Source organism: Littorina saxatilis, linkage group LG12 (genome assembly GCF_037325665.1).
Source record: "Littorina saxatilis isolate snail1 linkage group LG12, US_GU_Lsax_2.0, whole genome shotgun sequence".
Taxonomy (NCBI): Eukaryota; Metazoa; Mollusca; class Gastropoda; order Littorinimorpha; family Littorinidae; genus Littorina; species Littorina saxatilis.
In genome coordinates this window covers 47,353,545-47,366,074 of record NC_090256.1, presented here as the reverse complement: position 1 = coordinate 47,366,074, position 12,530 = coordinate 47,353,545, and the positions used below count along the sequence as shown (strand labels likewise).

Here is a 12,530-nt window from a genome sequence, read left to right as displayed (position 1 = left end):
TAAAATAGCGCTCTTCCTCATTTTATTAATATTCTCTTTTGTGATTGCCCGTGCCCCTATGGTACGAACAGCACGAGGATAGCTGGATGGGCAAATGTCTTTGCTATGTTTGAAGCTCTGAGCATATATATTAGCGGGGTGTAGTCGCTGTGCTTGGTTTCTTAAGTTCCCGTATGTTTGGCATTTAAAGATATAGTCTCCGCCAGTAAAAGGCCTTCAGATCGCCCTAAAAGCTTTACCATAAGATTCTGCGTGACGAATAATGTTACCACACAGAAGGACAAACTTAACTTTGCAGAATTAAAAGTTTGGGAAGTTGAATCAATTGTCGTAATATCAAAGGAAAATGCACTCTTGTGATGTGTTCCGTGGGTGATGTCCCTTGATTCGAGACAACATGGCGACTATCAGGAAACGTTTTGACGAATTGGAGACTGACCAGGTAAGTGTCGGATTTGTAGACCACAGGAAATGTTGTTTATAATCAAATAGGTCTTTCAATACAACAGTCAGTATTAGTGTAAAAGTTGATCCCAGCAGGACTGCAAAGAAATCTGTAAGGCGAGTCATTTCGAACCATTTGGTTGGTATGATGAGATGGATACCAGTAACTGAGTAAGTTCGTCAAACGGTAGATTCGTCACCGGTCCCCGGTAACTTCGCCACAGTAACTTCGCCACAGTAGTCCGAGCGCGGCTGTTATGTAATGGTAATACAACCTTGCACCTCCCCCCCCCCCCTTTCTCTCTCTCTCCCCCCCCCCTCTCTCTCTCTTTCTCTCTCCCCCTCTCTCCTTTCACAGAGCATATGTGATGTTTTGCGAAATTCGTGGAGAAACATCCAATCTGAAGTTAATTTTGGCTGACGTCTTTCCGATACGGCGATAGCTCAATCAGTGAATGTGTGTAGATCATGGATTGGAAAATCAAGGACTTGCCTTCTGAAATAATTATAAGACTCTGCATTTGCACTGTTACTCTTTTGATAATATATATAGATGCATTTTTTTTGGCTACAATTCATACCACTGGAATAAACACAACAGTAAACTAAAAGTAAAAGTGTGCTTTGCTTGCAAGAGTGAGTAGAACAGAAAATACTAATTATCACACCCATTTTAAAAGCAAAAATTCTACTCGCACTAGTAAAGCTTATGAGAGCTGAATTTTATTTGTTCAATGGGCAGTCGATAGAGAATGAATCATGCTCTTCAAAGTCAAGTGAGCTTTTCTTGATGATAATAGGTTTGATACAGATACTGTAAATTGAGTAAGGATGAAGACAGTATGAGATCTGTAAACTCTTCTCGTTCTGTCTAGGCTATGGAAGTTTCGCTTCCAGCAGAACATGCTGTCCTTACTAGTGCTAGAGGGCGGCAGGAGAGGAAGAGGTGCGGACAGAAAGTGATCTGCTGAGGAACCAATTTGAAGGTAAATCAGGATTAGTTTTAGTCCTTTTCCTAGTACTTTCCATGCACGGGTTCACACACACACACACGCATGTATACACAGAATCATGAATGACAATAGCACTTGCACAAATAGTTATATAAGAAATAATAGGGTGAACTTTGATGACAATAACAGAAGATATTATTTTCTTGGGTGAAGAGTATAATGGGGATTTCACAGTTATAATTATGGCAAGGATAGAAGTGTGCTGTGCATCTGTCTGTCAAAAGGGCCCACCAACATTTTGTTTCCTCTGAAGAGCAATATACCACAGTTGTGTGATATAATTTTACGTGCAAGAATGCCTTTTGTAAAAAAAAATCCTGATAACATAGTGAGACACACAGAAATGCAATAGACAACACCCTTGTGACATCATTGTTTATTTTGCTGTCATTAAAATGATCCATTCATTGTTATTATACATTCATCAGAATACTTTCCTATAATTTACATGGAATGTATCCTGTGAGGAAATACACAAGTACAGGTTGTAACAAAACTCTCTCCTCTGAATTGTTTAAGGTTTCAAGGGAAAATGTGCTAGATGTAATATGAGAACATTAGATGAGGTAAAATTTACAAACAATAAAAAAAAAGCAAGTGTGAAAAATCACACGTTGTCAATATAAAACAAGAAGAGCAAACGCTCGATCGAGTCACTTTCGCAGTTGTGAATATTATATGAGGCATCAGATGGACAGGAAGAAATTGCTATTCACAACACAATGAGTCACGTTCACATAAAATTTGAGCCCGGTCACTTTTATAGTTTCCGAGAAAAGCCCAACGTTAAGTTGTGTGTTGCCGAACAGAAAAGGCTAGTTATCTCCCTTGTTTTTCTGATAACGTTCGTAAAAGGCTACAGATGTAAATACTTTGATGTAAAGAATAATCCTACAAAGTTTCAATCACATCCGATGAACTTTGTCAAAGATATAAAATGTCTAATTTTTCCTTTGACGCTGACCTGTGACCTTGAAAAAGGTCAAAGGTCAACAAAACCATCGTTAAAGTGTAGAGGTCATTGGAGGTCACGACTAAACAAAATATGAGCCCGATCGCTTTGATAGTTTCCGAGAAAAGTCCAACGTTAAGGTGGTGTCTACGGACGGCCGGCCGGACAGACTAACACTGACCGATTACATAGAGTCACTTTTTCTCAAGTGACTCAAAAACACACCATTGTTCATAAGAAAAACTTTGCAAGTTTTGCTCATCGTTCAGGTTAGTGGTGTGTTATGACTCGTTTATGCCTGGTTCAAGTAGGCATAGTTGTAAAAATGGGTATTGACTGATTTAAAAGTGAAATAACAATCTTTCCACTTCCAGAAACTTATCCAGGAACCAGGCCAGGAGAAACTCCAAGCCCTAGCCTCTAAATGGTGAAGCTGAATGCTGGCCTTATGACAGTAAGTACCTATTCCTTGTGTGAGATTTGCTCTAAATCCTCTGCAAGTGCAAGCAGACAGTTGCCACTATTAAAATATTTTTAAAAAAAACTCTGAAATAATTCTGTCTGAGAATAGGGTTAAAATAACAGTTTATAAACATAAATCAGAGAAAGTAACCTTACAAATAAGGGGGCATAAAAAAGAGGGTTTCTGTACAGTACATGGGTACACTGGGCACGAGCTATGAAAAGGAAAGGTGTACCAGAATTCAAATGTCTTGGAGAAATGTGTACAAATGAGGCAAAACTCGCCTCTGACAAAATGGATATGATGCAAAACAACATGTTTAAATAATCAAGTATTAGAAGATTATTTCAAGGAGAGGGTGACATATAGTATATATGTGTCTCAAGAGACAATCATGTGCAATTCATTCCAAGAAGCTAAAGATATGTTACAGGTGCCTCTACACAAATATTCACAATGTCCCAGGACAGTCTTGTTTTACTAACCAGTGTCATCACTCATGTACATTTCTTCTTCTGTGTTCGATATAATCTATATTAAATTGCTTTCTGTTTTATATACCTGCCTCAACTCTGTTCTATCATACTGGAAAGCCTGTACCGTCACAGGTGTATATCCCCCCCCCCTCCCCACACACACACACCAAGACATGCTCTATTACATAACTTACAATTTCTTCTTTCTCATTATTTTCTCCAATTTTCTTAAATTTGGTGCATATTTTTTTTAACTATTTTAATGTTTAAATCTGAATCAAGTTTTGTCACTGAAAGATGATTTTCTGTTTACACTCCAGGATTTCGATGCACTGGTGGTTGGTGCTGGATGAGAGTTTCCTTTCACTTGCTTGGGCCAGAGAAGCGACGCCCTCGTCCTGGAAGAAGCAGAAGAGGGAGACATCAATAAAACACAACACTATGCTGCTTACAGACAATTTATTTTGTGCAAATATGGTTATTTGGGAGAACGAGTCCAAATAGCCAGATACAGTTAATGTGTGTAGGCCATAAGGAAAAAATGTACCGATCCAGCTGGCCAGTACACAGGCTATATATATATGCTGGTCGCCTGTGCTAAGTACAGAGTTGTGTCAAAAGTCATGCATGTTGAAAAGGTGAATTTAGAGCGTAGGTTTAGATCACCCCAAAGAAAAATCACATAAACCAGTCTGGGTGGCCGGGTGGTAACGCACTTGCGCTCGGAAGCGAGAGGTTGCGAGTTCGACCCTGGGTCAGGGCGTTAGCAATTTTCTCCCCCCTTTCCTAACCTAGGCAGGGATGTCGTTAGGCGTCAGGCATAGACCGATTGAAAGGCTCAAATGTCCGATTCACATAGCAGCATGGCGGTCTGATGTCCTATCGTTTTGAACTGAGCGCTGTCATTCTCCGATAAGAACACCATTCCTTTGGACAGCGTGATATTCGATATTTTCCATTCAAGATACACATTGTCCAAAATTGACCGAGCACTCTCGCCTACAGGTGCACTGAAGTCGTGTAGTGCTGATCTTGCGTTTTTGGGAATTCCAAACCGTTTGCGATATGAGCCGTTTGGGTACAACCGTCTGCAGCACACTAAAGTTTAGGAGTACGGGAGACAACTCCAACTGACTATAAGTCTTGCGTCTGCTTTTGGTTTCAGTTTAAGAAATTTTGACGAAGCGCATTGAATTATGCCACCGAATTAAAACTAATAGGCCTGCCAAAGATCAACAAAAGCTGAAGACCTTTGGCTTTTCAACGGCATCCTGTGCTACGTTTCGGTCAAAAACAGGTGAAAACGCGACGAGCGTCACAAGAATGACAGTGCCAATGACAGTGTCGCATTGGAAACTGACACAGCCACGGAAAGAGACGTTTTGTATTTTGGGACTGCTGCCGGAAGGAGACCGTAATATATGGTTTCATCACTGTCAACTGGTTACAGAAAAAATTGTCTGCTCCAGTGAGCGGCGAAACCAAACGGTTGATTATCACGTGACACTTTTGTCATATTTAGAGTTGTTTGCACAGTAAATACAGCCGCGAAAAATAGCTCGCTTGAAACTGTCTTACATATCTTCTTCTTCTTCTTCTGCGTTCGACACGAACATTCGACCTAGACACAATCATTTGTCGTAGTAAGCGTAGACATCCGGTCTGCTCCCCGCCTAATGGCCGATGTCTTCCGTCTTCGGGGGACTACGTGGGTTTAAATTTGGAGTGGTCCTTCTCCTAGAGGAGTTTCCTTGCAGGGATAGTGAGCCTCCTCTGCCCTCGTTTTAATTTTGGAGTGATCTTCTCCTAGGACAGCTGCCTTCCAGGGTTGACGAGCCTGTCCTGCCCGGCTATTTAACCCATAGTTGGGGTCTTACATATCAATTCCTTTGTAATTTATAAATTACCAAAAAAAACATGAAAAATCATTATCGACGATCTCGAATCTGCTTATTGTTCACAGAACCCACTGTATATTTACCACTGGGTTACATTTTCATTCCTATTTGCTGATGTGTAAAACTTTTTTTTGTACTGTGCACACTATTTACTCGAGTCAGTAGTTGCGGGTAAAATCTGATCCCTGTTTTGAATTTTGTGGAATCATTTTGCGACATATCGATAAAGTCACGAGACAAAGAACATCAACAAAGACCATATGGGCAATCATGTACATTTTTGCGGGGTGTAACGGAGATCGACTTTGTCTTTATAAGAATAGGAATCACATCATCTTAAACTCTACACATGGTGACAACTGCAACGCGTGTGTCACACAGCATGACAAATAAAAAAGAGCCCCTGCAATGAATATTCCATGCTTAGTCCTATTTATCAGTTTTGGTGGCGCTGATTCGGCAAATGAAATGTTTTAATTATGTTGTGCTGGCTTGCAGCCCAAGAGAGATATTAAACAAAAGCAAATGTATTTCTTCAGGCCTAACCATCATAATGCCATATATGCATGGTGATCTGTAAACTTTTGTTCTCTGTGCACAATGCATGTGTAAACATTTTGTTGTTCGCAGAACGCAGAACCAATTTCACATTTTAACCCTGAGGCTGGTTGTCGCGACATATGTCGCGCTACTTTAGGTATACTGTCACCTGGTTGTCACGACACATGTCGCGCTACTGGCTGAGTCTGTTTGGTCGGTTCCGATTACCTCCCATGTATGCGAAAACCTATAATATTATGACCGTTTTTTGTTATTTTTCTCTCTGTTAATTCACCAGTGGCTATGTAACATGTGTTACAGAATTGCACCAGTGTAAGAGTTAACATTTTATTTTTCACTCACATGTTTGCTGAAGTGTACAAATTTTGTTCCATTTAGTGCTGTTTTTTTCCCGTCTCAAGACATATATGGTGATGTGTTCAACTATTGTTCTCTGGGCACATTTTTTTTGCACATTTATGTCCCTCACTTATGTCAATGTAGCCGCTAATTTGTTTAAGTCCAGTCAATCGTACAAACGTTTCATTGTGGGTGACTCGAGCTGTCGGGGTACTGCGACGAGATATCTTTCCCAATTATATGATTGGTGTTATATATTCTTTTACACATTTTAACTAGCATTCATCATCTTGGTTGAACTTGAAGCGTGACAAAATGATTTTGTCACATTGATTGAATTTTCAGACTGTCCACATTGACTGAAATCTAAGAAAAGGGCACAATTTAACGCTGTTTTATTCTTTCCCAATTATATGATTTGTTATTGTTCACAGAACCCACTGTATATTTACCACTGGGTTACTTTTTCATTCCTATTTGCTAATGTGTCAAACTTTTTTTGTACTGTGCACACTATTTGCTTCCCGCAGTGGGGCACTGCGGTTATGAAATTAAAGGCCCCTCCTGTTTTTGGAACCGCAGGAGCTTTCTAGTTTGCTGTTAGGTAGATTTTTGGTTCCTCTTTCCTGTCATGCTCTCTTTTTCTTCATGAATTCTTTTCTTTTTTCTGCCTTCTTGCTCATTCACCTGTATTTTTTCCAAAAATCTCTTCTCTTGCCGCTTGTCTCGCGATTCATGTATAGTTTAATCTGTTAGTGTTCTGATGTAAGTCCAGCAGTAGATAGGTTAAGCCTATTTTAACATACTGGAAACTGGTAATCTTCCAGTAGGTATTAATTTAGTTTTACTAAAGCCTGCTGGGACACAAGTAATGGGTTAGTGCATTTGTAAACAGGAATCGCTTGACAAGTGGCCCCCTTCATCCCCCCCTTCCTCGTCCTGATATGGCTCTGCGTAGTCGGCTGGACGTTAAGCAACAAATAAACAAACAAACAAACACTATTTGCTCATTTAATGCTGTGTTTATGTGTTTGTTTCACTCCCATGTGTCATATTTTCTGAGATTTCGGTCAATGTAGCCACTTTTTTTGTTTGGCCGCATTTAGCCTTTCCTTCGTAACTGTCTGTCTTCACCAAGCTGTAGATTCTTGCATTACTAATGGCGAGCAGCTATGCAAGAAAACAAAGAAAGTGTATTCAAGCGCCGAGCGGGTAAAAAGAAAATATCACTACATTGACCGAAATTTCAGAAAGCGTCACATGTTTGCTGCTGTGTAAATGGTTTGCAGTTCATTGCACATTGAACGCTCCTTTTCTTAGGTTTGATGTTTTATCACATTTTGTTGTTCTGTGTGTGCTAGCGCTTTTTTTGGGTAACTTTGTCGCAATTACTTCTAAATTTAATATGTTACTGTTGTCACTGCACAAGTCATGGCCAATCCACCACTGTGCCCTTTTTTATCTCTCCCAATAAATGTATGGCATTTTGTTCTGTAGGCGCTTGCCATTGCACATTGAACACGTTTTTGTTGTTGCTTATTCATAATTAACTCTGTAATTAATGAAGAAGAAAAAATCCCGTGCGGAGCACGGGTATTACTAGTAAATTATAATACATTACATAAAGCTCTAAATATGTAAAAATATCGGTTTCCTTGCCAGACAAGGAAACTCAAGGCATCCTGTCAGGGAGAGAATGAGCTGAACTCATTTTGACCTGAGTTCAGGATGATGGTAGAGCGCATAGCAAATTTGAACAAACAGTCCCTGCTTTTGAATTTTTGAAGAAGCACAGGAAAAATGTTTTTTCTTTGTATTTATCTAGACTTTCTACATTTAGAGTTTTTATTCAATCTATCCCGCAACTCACATTTTTTTAACAGTTTCCACAATTTGACTGAACTGATGTTTATTTTAACTTTAATTTGAACTATCATTTATTCGAGTCTAAAAAGTCTGAAAGAGTTACAATGTGTCCTTTTTGCTGATCAAAAACTGTTATTATATGTACCTGAAATTTCAGTAGTTGGGGATGTTTCTCAGGAAGTATTTGCTCATCTTGTAGAGCCTTCAAAGCAGGTCTCCATGACTGCATACCCTAGGTCCCTGGTCATACGACAGCAGCCAAGAGTGCTCATTGACAACATGGTGCAGCTGTGGAAGTAATACAACAATGGCTCTGGGTTATTGAGATCTCTCAAACAGTGAAATTTAGAATCCAGACACTAGTTTCATGTTTTTCCCCCTTGAACTGTTCAGAGAGAATGTGTGGCTGTGGTCTTGAGATTTACATCAAATAAAATTGAACAATGCTCTTGTCAATTGAGTATATTTGTGTGCATTTGTTGTTTCATTTATTAATAATAATAATTGTCTTGTCCTCTAACTGTAACCATTTGTTTCTCCGCAAAAACGCAATAATAAAGAAAGAGACAAGTTATTTTCAAACCAATGGCAGCTTATGCAATCCCGGCCGATTTGCTTATACAAATAAATATTATATACACATGATCTTGATAGAAAACTAAACAAATTAAAAATATGACCACTCACCTGCACTCATTCTACGGCATGTATTTCTTTGAAACTAATTACATAGTCTAAATAACAAATGAAAACACAGGCACACACACACTCTGACACACACACACAATAAAACATTCACTCTTCCATTTCATTTGGTTCAGACTAGACAGCAATGTGCAAATTATAGATTTATTGACTTACACCGACTCCTCTACAGATGAAATTAAGAAACATCTGACTCCTGCATCACTGGTTGTCGTCCGCCAGTTGCCTTGATAGATGTAGAAGATTGCTGTTCTTATGTCTTCGCATAGTAACTGGTAAATGAAAAAAAGGTATGTGTGAGTTTTTGAAACATGCATCTGTGCACATACACATTACATAACATACCATACGCTATGTAAAGATGTAATTTTCTCCACATGATTTACACAAAGAAACCATGAAGAGCGTATGACTACATTTTAGGCCCCCTGCTATTTTATTTAATAATAGTTGGGAGGTACAGAACTCCTTCAGTCAAAGCATGGAGCGCCTCCTGCCAACTTCTCAAAAGATTGTAACACCTTCCTGGCTGAATAATTTGACAAATGTATACAAGTATTGAAGTAGGGAGTAATATATTCCTTTTTATATACAGCTTACCTCACTGGAAGAATATTGAAAAATAAGTACAGGAATGTGATCTATGAAATCTGAGAAAATCAGTTCATGAACAGGAGGGAGTCTTTAAATGGGAGTAAATTAACGAGGTTATGAAAACAAATTCTGAGTAAACAATGTCTTAAAATGGAAGGTCAAAGGAGTCTGAAAGTGGGGGGTCTTATAAAAGTGGGATCCACTGTATAAACACAAATGAATGATAAATATACAAAGGAACAATCACACCAACACACACCCATCCCCCTAAAAATAAAGCTTATTGTTGCGTACATTCTCCTGTTACTTCTCGAAGTTCTCCTCTTGTTATTTTTTGTTCTAATTTTCTAAAAGAGAACATGATGAATGTATTGAAAATCTGTCTGCATCCTCATGACTGTTCCCGTTTCACTTATGCCTCTTGGCTGCACACCGTCACAGAATCAGCTGTTCCGAGCACAAATCCTGCTCGGCAATGTTTACAAATGATGTCCACGTCATAGTTTATAAATAGCAACAGAAACAATGGTGGCGCTAGACAGTCTCAGACACCCGTGTACACAAAGCACAGCCATGTGCAAGTGACCCCCCCCCCCCCCCCTCCTAACAGTATAGCGCGGACCCTAGCGTGTCACTAGCAAAGCGGGCCTTACTCTCTGTATAGTGCGTTCACTGAGAATTCATCACTTTGTGTTCCGAAAACATAACAACTAGAATCAGCCGCCACAGCCAAAAAAAATACGTATGCATGCGCTCGCTTGATCAAGCATTCATTACATCGATACAGTACTTTGGTGCTTCGACAAGCAAGATGGAGGATGATGAGTTTGATTTGAAACTTTCGTTTGAGTTGTTTCTTGACAACAAATCGTTCGTGGAATCTGAACGATTTACTGAGGAAGATCTTCGCAATGAACTGTGTATCGCGGTGAAGAAAATGACAGTTCTGAGTTCGTCAATTGACGGAATTTACGAAAGTGCACATGGATACACACAGTGGCTGGTCCATTTTCGTGAAATGGCAGGACCAGCAAGCATTACTGATTAAAAATGTAATGAGGCTTCGGCCAGGAAAAAGTATAGATCTACACAACAAGAACTTGGATTGTCGTACTTACAAATCTAGCAGGATTTCTGCGAGCGCTTCATCGGCGGATTCTGCCCCAACGGTTACACTTACACTTTTACAGCCTCCTGTATCCATCGTTCCCATTGATATGCTATGAATATGGTTCACTTGTTGCGTTCTGCTGTAGTTTGTCGTCTGCGTCGCTTCCGTTCAGGTTCTGTAATTGGTTTCCTTTTCATTCTGGACTCAATTTCGTTGAGAAATGAACTAGCTCTTTGCGATACGTCCGGTTCGTCCGCCATTTTTTGCCAGTTGTCATGACAGCAGCCGTCTCGGCGAGCACAGGCGACGAAAACCAGTCTTGACGGCCAATTTTAATCTTCAAATGGTGGAGAGCTCGGTCGCGACCAAATGCCAATTTACTCATTTTGATTTAATTATTTAGCATACTTCTGGTGCTTTATTGAGCAAACCGAGCCAGGTGCGTCTTAATTAAGGTACACTAGATTCCTCAAACTCTTCAAATCGGCCCAATTCGTCAAAAAACTCTCCAAGATGGCGGCGTGGAGACTCTATCTTTAATTAATTTGGGGTACAAACAAAACAAGTCGCGTAAGGCGAAATTACTACATTTAGTCAAGCTGTGGAACTCACAGAATGAAACTGAACGCACTGCATTTTTTCACAATGACCGTAGTCCGCCGCTAGTGCAAAAGGCAGTGAAAGTGACGAGCCTGTTTAGCGCGGTAGCGGTTGCGCTGTGCTGCATAGCACGCTTATTTACTGTACCTCTCTTCGTTTTAACTTTCTGAGCGTGTTTTTAATCCAAACATATCATATCTATATGTTTTTGGAATCAGGAACCGACAAGGAATAAGATGAAATTGTTTTTAAAACGATTTCGGAAATTTAATTTTAATCATAATGTTTATATTTTTAATTTTCAGAGCTTGTTTTTAATCCGAATATAACATATTTATATGTTTTTGAAATCAGAACATGATAAAGAATAAAATAAAAGTAATTTTGGATCGTTTTATATTAAAAAAAAATCAATTACAAGTTTCAGATTTTTAATGACCAAAGTCATTAATTAATTTTTAAGCCTCCATGCTGAAATGCAATACCGAAGTCTGGCCTTTGTCGAAGATTGCTTGGCCAAAATTTCAATCAATTTGATTGAAAAATGAAGGTGTGACAGTGCCGCCTCAACTTTTACAAAAAGCCGGATATGACGTCATAAAAGACATTTATCGAAAAAAAGAAAAAAACATCTGGTTATATCATACCCAGGAACTCTCATGTAAAATTTCATACAGATCGGTCCAGTAGTTTACTCTGAATCGCTCTACACACGCACAAACACACACACACACACACACACACACACGCGCGCGCACAGACACACACAGACACACACACATACACACACACACACACACACACACACACACACACACACACATACATAGACCACGACCCTCGTCTCGATTCCCCCTCTATGTTAAAACAATTTAGTCAAAACTTGACTAAATAAATGTAAAAAGAGGACTTTTTGCCATCAATTTCAGGCTTGAAAGTGTATGACCAGTACCTGATCAGTAAACGCAAACAATAGAACGCGGCGGAATCTACAGCAAAACAAAAACAAGTCGCGTAATGCGAAATTACTACATTTAGTCAAGCTGTGGAACTCACAGAATGAAAATGAACGTAGTCCGCCGCTAGTGCAAAAGGCAGTGAAAGTGACGAGCCTGTTTGGCGCGGTAGCGGTTGCGCTGTGCTTCATAGCACGCTTTACTGTACCTCTCTTCCTTTTGACTTTCTGAGCGTGTTTTTAATCCAAACATATCCTATCTATATGTTTTTGGAATCAGGAACCGACAAGGAATAAGATGAAATAGTTTTTAAAACGATTTCGGAAATTTAATTTTGATCATAATTTTTATATTTTTAATTTTCAGAGCTTGTTTTTAATCCAAATATAACATATTTATATGTTTTTGGAATCAGCAAATGATGAAGAATAAGATGAACGTAAATTTGGATCGTTTTATTAAAAACAAATGTTTTTTTACAATTTTCAGATTTTTAATGACCAAAGTCATTAACTATTTTTTAAGCCACCAAACTGAAATGCAATACCGAAG

At 39.2% G+C, this 12,530-nt stretch overlaps 1 protein-coding gene and 1 long non-coding RNA gene across 2 annotated transcripts in view; both read left to right on the top strand.

The window, feature by feature from the left end:
* Window positions 1-12,530, top strand: part of LOC138982088 (dynein axonemal assembly factor 9-like) — a 138,405-nt gene that overhangs the window by 61,562 nt on the left and 64,313 nt on the right. The gene's annotated exons all lie outside the window — the stretch shown is intronic.
* Window positions 188-8,468, top strand: LOC138982086 (uncharacterized). Its single transcript, XR_011460776.1, has 4 exons — window positions 188-442; window positions 1,320-1,430; window positions 2,784-2,863; window positions 3,669-8,468. It is a non-coding gene; the product is annotated as an uncharacterized lncRNA (long non-coding RNA).